General features: G+C 43.3%; 1 pseudogene; it reads left to right on the top strand.

Annotated features, from left to right (window-relative positions):
* The first annotated feature begins 529 nt into the window (after window positions 1-529).
* LOC148145342 (uncharacterized) overlaps window positions 530-11,139 on the top strand; it is a 45,905-nt pseudogene continuing 35,295 nt past the window's right edge.

The following is an 11,139-nucleotide window of genomic DNA, read 5'->3' as shown; positions in this document are numbered from 1 at the left end:
AAGGGGATGTTTTCAAATACTCAAGAACGTTCCTACCTTTTAAATAGATGCACCATCGAGCATTAACTGAAGTAAAGGAAAGCATCATAGAGTCATAGAGATGCACAGCATGGAAACAGACCTTTCGGTTCAACTCGTCCATGCCGACCAGATATCAAAACTTGAGGAAAAAGCACAATTGCACAATGAGTGGCAGATCAGATGATTGATTGGAATGTATGGAACTGCAAAGAGTGACTAAGAGGTTAATCTGGAGAAAAATGTTACAGCATGAGAGAAAGTTAGCTAGAAGTGTAAAAACAAATAACATTTTCTACCAATGTTAAAAAGGAAAAGAGTAAGTAAAGCGAGTGTTGGTCCTCCAGAGAGAATGGGGAGTCAATAGTAAATGAAAGGTAAATGGTACATACGTTAAACAAATATTTTCCTTTTGTCTTTGCTATAGTGAATTTAAAAATATTCCAGTATTAGCTGCAAATCACAGGTAGAGGAGAGAGAATAACTTGGTGAAATTATAAGTACTAGGGAAATGGTACAGAACAAACTGATGGAACTGCGGGCTGACAAATCCCCGTGGCCCGATGAACTTCACCTTGGGGTCCTAAAAGTAGTGGCTAGTAGGTTAGTGGTTGTATTGATGTCACGTCTCTAAAATTCATTAAATTCTGGAAAGATATAATGAAACTCTAAAGTAGCAAATATAACTCTTTTATTCAAGGAGGAAGGGGAATCAGGTCATGAAATTGTATACCAGTTAGCTTGACCAGTCATAGGGAAGGTGTTAGAATGTGAAAAATAGAAGCAGAAGTAGGTCGTTCAGCCTTTTGAGTTTGCTCTGCTATTCATGATGATCATAGCTGATAATCCAATTCAATAGCCTGTTCCTGCTATTCCCCAATTTTTGTTTTTAGCTCCAACTGCTATGTTCAAGTCCTTGAAATCATACAACATTTTGGCTTTTATTGCTTGCTGTGGTCACAAATTCCACAGGCTTGCCACTCTGGGCAAAGCAATTTCGCTTCATTTCAGTCCTAACTAGTTTATACTTAAACTGTGACCCTTGGTTCTGGACCACCTCCACCATTGAGAATATCCTTCCTGCATCTACCCTGTTTAGTCCTGTTTGAATTTTAAAAGTTTCTATGTGATTTCCACTTCATTCTTCTGAACTCCAGGAAATAAAATCCTAACCAATTCAACCTCTCATACATCAGTCTTGCTATCCCAGGAATCAATCTGATAAACCTTTGCTGCACTTCCTCTACAAAAAGAACATCCTTCCTCAGCTAAGAAGACTGAAATTGAACACTATATTGTGTAATTGTAGCAAGACATGCATGCTCCTGTACTCAAACGCTCTCACTATGAAGGTTAACATACCATTTTCCTTTACTGCCTGCTGCACCTACATGCTAATCTTCAGCAACTGGTGTATGAGGACACCCAGGTCTTGTTGCACATTTTTCTCTCAATTTATTGCCATTCAGATAATAATCTGCCTTCCTGTTCTTGCTCCCAAAGTGGATAACCTCATATTAATCCACGTTATATTGCATCTACCATGCAATTGCTCGCTCACTCTCCTTTGCCAAATTGCACTGAAGAGTCTCTGCATCCTCTTCCAGAATTGTGTCATCTGGAAATTTGGAGAGGTTATATTTTGTTCCCTCAAATTATTGATATATATTGTGAATAGCTAGGGTTTTAGCATTGATCCCTGGGGAACCCCACTCGTTCATGCCATTTGGAAAAACACCTGATTATACACACAGTTTGTTTCATGTCTACCCATTGTTAATCAGCTGGTGTGACGAGGCTGCTCATTCTGGCAAGGTGATGCTGTCCTTGTTTTTTTCCCAGCGAGGTTGTAAACAGCCTAGACTCCGAAAAGTCTTGAGAGTTTGGATAGTTTTTAGGGCTCATTTGTTTACAACTAACGAATACTACCTCAGGCAGAAGGCTTTCAAGTTTAAAACTTGTCTAATGAGAGGGCAGTGGCCAGTTCAGCGGCACTGTGTGTGAAGAAAGGCTGCTGGGGCAAACTCAGGCTGGACTCTATCTCCTACTAACTTCAAGCCTGTAAGCCCTTGTTTTATTTTTACCTTTTGTGTCAAGGGGTGTTTATTGGGATTGTTGCAAGTAGGTTGGATAGTCGGGATAATCTGTCGGATGTCAGATTGGATGAGTCATTCGGTATTCTGTTTTCTGTTCTTTGTGTTTCATTCAGTAATCTTATAAATAAATTGTTTTGTTTTAAAACTAAGTAGTGTGACCAGCTAATTCTCTCCTGGAATATCCAATGTACAATTACTTAAATCAAATAGCAAAGTTAGGGTCTGGGCTACCTTCTTGAAATGTTTTGAGGGGTCTGGCCTGGTCCGTAACTTAGGAAAATCTAAAGTTAATAGGGAAGGGTCATTGTGTTTTTTTGAAAGGGAAATCATGTTTAACCAATTCCTTTGAAGTTGTTACGCACTAGAAAAAGGGGAATCTGTAGGCATACTGATCTTGGATTTCCATAAGGTATTTGACAAGGGGCACCCCCCCCCCCCAAAAAAAAGGTTCTTGTACAAAATAAGAGTTCATGTTGCAGGAGATACATGTTAGCATGGTTAGAAGTTTGGCTGGCTGGGAGAAAACTGAGCTTTTTTTTGTTTATGGAACTCTGCTGGAGTCTTGGCTTTTTATTTATATCAATAATTAAATGAAGGAAATTAAGACATGGTACTTAATTTGTAGATGATGCAATAATGATAAACAATTGCAGAATTCTGAGGGATTTAGGGGATCTACTGCATGACTCATAAAAATTTAGAATGCAAGTACAACAAGTAATTATAAAGGTTAATGAAAATGTTTCTTTACAAGAGTAATTGCATATGAAAGTAAGGATATTATCCTCAGTTATATTGGCCTTAATGAGACCATATCTCAAACTGTGTAGTTTTTGTCTTGTGATTAAAGGAAGGATATAAATATTTTGGTGGTGGTGATAGTTCAAAGGAGATTTACCAGTTTAGTATTTGGAATGAGCAGGTTTCCCTGCAAGGAAAGGCTGCATAGATATTAGTGCAGTGGGCTGGATGGTTGCTTTGCATGCAAGGTGACATTCACAGCATGGGTTCAATTCCTGCATAGGCTGCAATTACCATGAAGGTGCTGTTTTCTCAACTTTTTCGCTTGCCTGAGGTGTGATAGCCCTCAGATTAAACTCACCACCAATCTCGCTCTCTCTCTCTCTAATGAGACTATGGTGACTTAATTGAGGTATGTAAGATCTTAAACAGTTTTGTCAAGCTGGATGTTTCCTCTTAAGAAGGCGAGTCTAAAACTAGAGGCGCTGTTCAAAATTTAGGGGTCACCTTTTAAGATAGAAATTACAATTTTATTTCTGAGAGTTGTGTGACAGGAACTCAGCCTCTGGAGGCAGGATAATTGAATATTTTTAAAGGTGGAGGTAGATAAATTCTTATTGGGCAAGGGAATTGAAGGTTATTGGAGGTACGTAGGAATATGGAATTCAAAACGCAACAGTGAGATGTATCTGTTAAATGGTGCAGGTGGCTCAAGGACAGAGTGGCCTACTTCTCTGCTCCTAATGCATATTATAGTAATAGCCATGGTCATAGAGATGTACAGCACGGAAACAGACCCTTCTGTCCAACTTGTCGATGCTGACCCAACCTAGTCCCACCTGCCAGCACTCAGATCATATCCTTCTAAACCCTTCCTATTCATATACCAATCCAGATGCCTTTTAAATGTTGCAATTGTACTAGCCTCCACCACTTCTTCTGGCAGCTCATTTGTAGAAGTGAGTGGGAACTGTGACCAGTGAAGTCAATTGGTGGAATCTGTCCCTATTTTACAATAGGAGAGGGCAGAGCAGAGCGGGGTAGTAGGATATGGAAGTCTACTTTTCCGGAAGCCGAAGAAGGATATAGTCGTTCACATAATAAAATTTGTATACTGAGAACATTGAAAATGTTGGGATTTTCTTGCCTTATGCCACTTATCAATTCTAAGCACTCCATTATCGAGCAATTTAGCACAATGAACAAACTACTGATGGCATAGACCTCATGTTTCCTACCCATATTCTTTCCCTTACACCAACATTTTCCTGAATTTCTGGTTTTAGAACTGCATTGCCAAAGAGGTCTTGGTACTTATCTGACACATTAGTTCTGATATTTTCATTGGATGTAACTTCGAAGCCATTATGGAATTGGGATCAGTTGGAATCAGAAGGCCAGAAGGGAAGAATGGTTCATTCATTTGCTTACCAAAGGGTGGGTGCAGATTTCTGGTCACCACATCATTATAAAGGATGTGATTACACTAGAGAGGGTAAAGAGGAGATTTATGAGGATGGTGAATGGGTTGGAAGGTCTGTGTTATAAGGAAAGATTGGAAAGGCTAGGATTGATTTCCTTGGTCCGGTGAAAGATAAGAGATGACCTGATAAAAGTATGGAAGATTATGAGTGGCATGTGAAGGATAGGAAAGCACTTCTTCCATTAGTACAGGAGTCATAGATTCAAAGTAAAAGGTACAAAGCCAAGATAAGAGTTGAATTTTTTTTCATTGAGAGTGGTGCGAGTCTGGAACTCACTGCCTCAATGGGCGATTGAGTCAGAAACTCTAACATTTGAGCAGTATTTAGAAAGTAATGGGGAGTTAGTTGGACAGTTGGTTTGTGATGCAGTCTGACACCAACAGCATGGGTTCAATGCCCATTGACTGAGATTACTATGAAGGATTCTCCTTAACCTCTCTCCTAGCCTGAGGTATGGTGACACTCAGGCTAAACTAGTTGTCTCTCTGTAATGGGAGAGTGGTCTTCTGGGGCTATGGTGACTTTATCATATTTAGACATTCATTTGTGTTATTATAGGCTTCAGAGCTGTTGGTAAAAAGCTGGAAAATGGAATTAGTATGGTCAGATTCTTGTTGACCAAATGGGCTCAGTGCCAAATGGTTTCATTCTGTGCTGTAACCATCTTTGAGTCTATGATAAGTTCTCAGAGACTTTAATGAAATAGCATGCAGGAAAATGCTGACAGACTTACACTCTGATGCTGGTTTATATAGGTTGGCCTGCTGGACTGCTTGCTGTAAAGGGAAGTCCTAAGTTGGAGAGGGTTTTCATTAGAGATTTTCTTCTTTGTTGTATCTGCTCCATCTGCCTATCATGCAACTGACCCACAACACACTGCCCTTTCTACCTCACTACATGTTAAAGCCTTTGTGTGCACAGGTTACTTCCTTCTCTGCCCTCCTGTAGATAAAACAACACTCATCAGGAAATCCAGAATCTCAACACAAAAGCAACACACAAACACAGCAGACTACTTTTACCTTTTGTAAAGTTGTAAATGTTATCAAAAATGACCTTCAAAGTTTGTGCGAAGATTTATAGCTCAGGTGCTCGTTGCTGTGGTTCTGTTCGCCGAGCTGGAAGTTTTTGTTGCAAACGTTTCGTCCCCTGACTAGGCGACATCATCAGTGCTTGGGAGCCTCCTGCGAAGCGCTTCTTTGATGTTTCCTCCGGTGTTTATAGTGGTCTGTCCCTGTCGCTTCCGGTTGTCAGTTTCAGCTGTCCGCTGTAGTGGTTGGTATATTGGGTCTAGGTCGATGTGTTTGTTGATGGAGTTTGTGGATGAATGCCATGCCTCTAGGAATTCCCTGGCTGTTCTCTGTCTGGCTTGCCCTATGATAGTAGTGTTGTCCTTGTCGAATTCATGTTGCTTGTTGTCTGCGTGTGTGGCTACTAAGGATAGCTGGTCGTGTCGTTTCGTGGCTAGTTGATGTTCATGTATGCGGATTGTTAGCTGTCTTCCTGTTTGTCCTATATAGTGTTTAGTGCAGTCCTTGCATGGTATTTTGTACACTACATTCGTCTTGCTCATGTTGGGTATCGGGTCCTTCGTTCCGGTGAGTTGTTGTCTGAGCGTGGCTGTTGGTTTGTGTGCCGTTATGAGTCCTAGGGGTCGCAGTAGTCTGGCAGTCAGTTCCGAGATGCTCCTGATGTATGGTAGTGTGGCTAGTCCTTTTGGTTGTGGTATGTCCTCGTTCCGTGGTCTTTCTCTTAGGCATCTGTTGATGAAGTTGCGCGGGTATCCATTTTTGGCGAATACCTTGTATAGGTGTTCCTCTTCTTTTTGCAGTTCTGGTGTACTGCAGTGTGTTGTGGCCCTTTTGAATAGTGTCCTGATGCAGCTTCGTTTGTGTGTGTTGGGGTGGTTACTTTCATAGTTTAGGACTTGGTCTGTGTGTGTGGCTTTCCTGTATACCCTTGTAGTGAATTCTCCGTTTGGTGTTCTCTGTACCATCACGTCTTGGAATGGGAGTTGGCTATCCTTTTCTTCTCTCGTGAATCAGATTCCTGTGAGTGTGGCGTTGATGATCCGGTGTGTTTTTTCTATTTCCGTGTTTTTAATGATTACAAACGTGTCATCGACATATCTGACCCAGAGTTTGGGTTGAATTTGTGGTAGGACTGTTTGTTCTAACCTTTGCATAACTGCCTCTGCTATGAGTCCCGAGATTGGTGATCCCATGGGTGTTCCGTTGATTTGTTCGTATATCTGGTTGTTGAATGTGAAGTGTGTTGTGAGGCACAAGTCCATTAGTTTAAGTATGCCGTCTTTGTTGATAGGTTCAGCGTCCTGTTTTCTGTTCTGTATGTCCAGTAGGTTGGCTATTATTTCTCTGGCTAGGGTTTTGTCAATCGAAGTGAACAGTGCCGTCACGTCGAATGATATCATGGTTTCTTCTTTGTCTATGTGTATATTTCTGATGATGTCCAAGAATTCCTGTGTTGATTGTATAGAGTGTTTGGATCCGCTGACCAGGTGTTTCAGTTTCTGTTGTAGTTCTTTGGCCAGTTTGTATGATGGTGTCCCTGGCAGTGATACTATGGGTCTGAGTGGGATGTCTGGTTTGTGTACTTTAGGTAATCCATAGAGTCTGGGGGTGTTGTTGCTTTCCGGTTTCATTCTTTGTAGGTCAGCTCTGGTTATCTGTCCGTTTTTTTGTAGATTCCTTAGTGTGTTATTTATCCTATTGGTGAGCTGACAACCGGAAGCGGCAGGGACAGACCACTATAAACACTGGAGGAAACATCAAAGAAGCGCTTCGCAGGAGGCTCCCAAGCACTGATGATGTCGCCTAGCCATGGGACGAAACGTTTGCAACAAAAACTTCCAGCTTGGCGAACAGAACCACAACAAAAATGACCTTACTGTACTTGCAATTCAGGTATTTTGAGGTTTGTTTGTGCAAAGCCTAACTTACAACCTCATGCCTACTCTTTGCAGAATAACATGGTGGTTCATTGCCAGGATCAACATTGCGAAAACCAGGATTCTGACATCACATCTGCATGATACAAGAATTGTCCTTCTACACAAACGTCTAGCACACGCTTTGGATACCCCTGTGGGAACTGTTTTAAACAGGCTTCACTGTATAGGCTGGGCTGCAAAGAACTGGTGCATTGGTTGTCCCAGAAAGTGATGCTAAGCCTTTGGACTTTGGCCTTTGGATTGAATTTCTCACCAATTTGTACAATGTACCCCCTAACAACTAGGAATGTACAATAAATGCTGGCAATACCAATGATATCCATATTTGGCACATGAAAAATGAATTAATATATGGGTATGCTGAAATAACTTGTCAGCACATATCCATTATTCAAACACACGAGGATAGAGTATTGGATGAATAAACACAGGGTGGTTGGTGCTCTTGCAGCTTCACAGTATGAGTCAGTGCAAGGAGAGAAAGGGAGAAAATAATTGCATGGAGTGGTGGGTGGGGGAAATCTTAAAAAACATAGTTGAATGGAAAATAAAGTCCACGCTTCTAAAATTAATCAACAAAGTATTTTTAAAACTATTGTCATATTTTGTTATCACATTTTTATATTCCATAAGAAGGAAATAATTGTTCTCACAATGCTGATTTGCAGCTATACTTTATGACAGATCACACCATTGTTGAGAGGTGACAAGAAAAAAGGCTGAGATAGGGATTATGTCCCAAAATAGTAAATACTTAATCCTATGTGTCCTCCCTAAAATTAATGGCTTAAAAATTTGGCCATGCAACTTCTGTTTCCCATGCGTTAAAAAGCCTTCAATACCAGCAACTGTGACTGATAGCCCATTTGCTGCTTGTAGAATCACAGAAGTCTTCCAGCGCAGAAGGAGGCCATTTGACCCATCGTGCCAGCACCATCTCTTCAAATGAGCATTGTTGCCTAGTGTCAACCTCTCTTTCCCCATAATTTTGGACATTGTTTTTTCAACTAATTGACCAACATTCTCTTGAATACCTCAATTGAACTTGATTCCACCACACTTCTAGGCAGTTTATTCTATTAAAAAAAAAAGAAACAGAAGTTGTCAGAAAAACTCAGCATGTTTGGCAATATCGGTGGAGAAAAAATCAGCTAACGTTTCGGGTCTAATGACCCTTCTCCAGAACCATATTCCCTACATTCCCTACTTTGATATCTTGCTGAGTGAGTACAGTTTGTTTTTCATATCACCCATGCTTCTTACAAATCATTTCAAACCTATGCCCTTCATTCTTGATCCTTTTACAAGTGAATATAGTTTCTCCATATCTATTCAGCCCACTCATGATTTTGAAAATTTTATTAGATCTCCACCACCTCTCATTCAAGTCAGTCCTGTCAGCTCCATTCTTCCCTCATTGAAGACAACATTCCGCCAAATGATTTTTCTCACTCTGGATTATTGCAAGTCATTCTCCACCAACAACTTGACCTTACAATGATCACTGTCTGATAATTGCACAATGTTCAGCATATTTGCGACTACTCAGACGTTGAACGGTCCACCTCCAAATGCAACAAGATCTGGACAATGTCAATGCTTGGGTTGACAAATGGCAAGCAATATTTGCACACACAAATGCTAGGCAATGGCCATCTCCAATAAGAGACAATTTAACCATTACCCCTTGATTTTTAATCATGTTACCACCACTGAATGCTCAATTATTAACATCCTGGGATTACCACTGCGCAGAAACTCAACTGGACTTGCCATTTCAACATGGTGGCTACAAGATCAGGTCAAAGGTTAGGAATTCTGGTCTCTCTGCTATAGGACAGATGTTGTCAAACTTGGAGAGATAAGTGAGAGGAGGGTGGGGGGTGGGCAGAAAGTAGCATAGAGTACAAAAGGTGAGTGGGGGAGGGGATGAAGGTGATAGTCAGGAAGGAGGGTGGAGTTGATAGGTGGAAAAGAAGATAGGCAGGTACGACAAGTCATGGGGACAGTGCTGAGCTGGAAGTTTGGAACTGGGGTGAGGTGGGGGAAGGGGAAATGAGGAAACTGTTGAAGTCCACATTGATGCCCTGGGGTTGAAGTGTTCTGAGGCGGAAGATGAGGCGTTCTTCCTCCAGGCGTCGGGTGGTGAAGGTGCAGCGGTGAAGGAGGCCCAGGACCTCCATGTCATCGGCTGAGTGGGAGGGGGAGTTGAAATGTTGGGCCACAGGGCGGTGTGGTTGATTGGTGCGGGTGTCCCAGAGACGTTCCCTAAAGCGCTCTGCTAGGGGGTGTCCAGTCTCCCCAATGTAGAGGAGACCGCATCGGGAGCAACGGATACAATAAATGATCTTGGTGGATGAGCAGGTAAAACTTTGATGGATGTGGAAGGCTCCTTTAGGGCCTTGGATAGAGGTGAGGGAGGAGGTGTGGGTTCAAGTTTTGCAATTCCTGCGGTGGCAAGGGAAGGTGCCAGGACGGGAGGGTGGGTTCTAGGGGGGGCGTGGACCTGACCAGGTAGTCATGGAGGGAACGGTCTTTGCGGAAGGCGGAAAGGGGTGGGGAGGGAAATATATCCCTGGTGGTGGGGTCTGTTTGGAGGTGGCGGAAATGTCGACGGATGGTTTGGTTTATGCGAAGGTTGGTAGGGTGGAAGGTGAGCACCAGGGGCGTTCTGTCCTTGTTACGGTTGGAGGGGTGGGGTCTGAGGGTGGAGGTGCAGGATGTGGACGAGATGCGTTGGAGGGCATCTTTAACCGCGTAGGAAGGGAAATTGGGTCTCTAAAAAAGGAGGCCATTTGGTGTGTTCTGTGGTGGAACTGGTCCTCCTGGGAGCAGATACGGTGGAGGTGGAGGAATTGGGAATACGGGATGGCATTTTTGCAGGAGGTAGGGTGGGAAGAGGTGTAATCCAGGTAGCTGTGGGAGTCGGTGGGTTTGTAAAAAATGTCGGTGTCATGTCGGTCGTCATTAGTGGAGCTGGAGAGGTTCAGGAAGGGGAAGGAGATGTCAGACATGGTCCAGATAAATTTAAGGTCAGGGTGGAATGTGTTGGTGAAGTTGATGAATTGCTCAACCTCCTCGCGGGAGCACGAGGTGGCGCCAATGCAGTCATCAATGTAGCGGAGGAAGAGGTGGGGAGTGGTGCCGGTGTAATTACGGAAGATGGACTGTTCTATGTAGCCAACAAAGAGACAAGCATAGCTGGGGCCCATACGTGTGCCCATGGCTACCCCTTTGGTCTGGAGGAAATGGGAGGATTCAAAGGAGAAATTGTTAAGGGTGAGGACCAGTTCGGCCAAACGAATGAGAGTGTCAGTGGAAGGGTACTGTTGGGGACGTCGGGAGAGGAAGAAACGGAGGGCTTGGAGGCCCTGGTCATGGCGGATGGAGGTGTAGAGGGACTGGATATCCATGGTAAGATAAGGCGTTGGGGGCCGAGGAAACGGAAGTCTTGGAGGAGGTGGAGGGCAGGGGTGGTGTCTCGAATGTATGTAGGGAGTTCCTGGACTAGGGGGGAATAGGACAGTGTCGAGGTAGGTAGAAATGAGTTCAGTGAGGCAGGAGCATACTGAGACAATGGGTCGGCCAGGGTGGTCAGGTTTGTGGATCTTGGGAAGGAGGTAGAACCGGGCAGTGCGGGGTTTCTGGACTATAAGGCTGGAAGCTGTGGGTGGGAGATCTCCTGAGGTGATGAGGTTCTGTATGGTCTGGGAGATGATGGTTTGGTGATGGGGGGTGGGGTCATAGTCGAGGGGGCGGTAGGAAGTGGTGTCCTTGAGTTGGCATCTGGCTTCAGCGGTGTAGAGGTCAGTGCACCAGACAACACTGC

This window comes from Chiloscyllium plagiosum, unplaced genomic scaffold, assembly GCF_037043375.1.
Source record: "Chiloscyllium plagiosum isolate Xiang-an unplaced genomic scaffold, Cpla_swu_hap1 HiC_scaffold_25, whole genome shotgun sequence".
Classification (NCBI taxonomy): domain Eukaryota; kingdom Metazoa; phylum Chordata; class Chondrichthyes; order Orectolobiformes; family Hemiscylliidae; genus Chiloscyllium; species Chiloscyllium plagiosum.
This window is presented reverse-complemented; position numbering and strand designations above follow the sequence as displayed.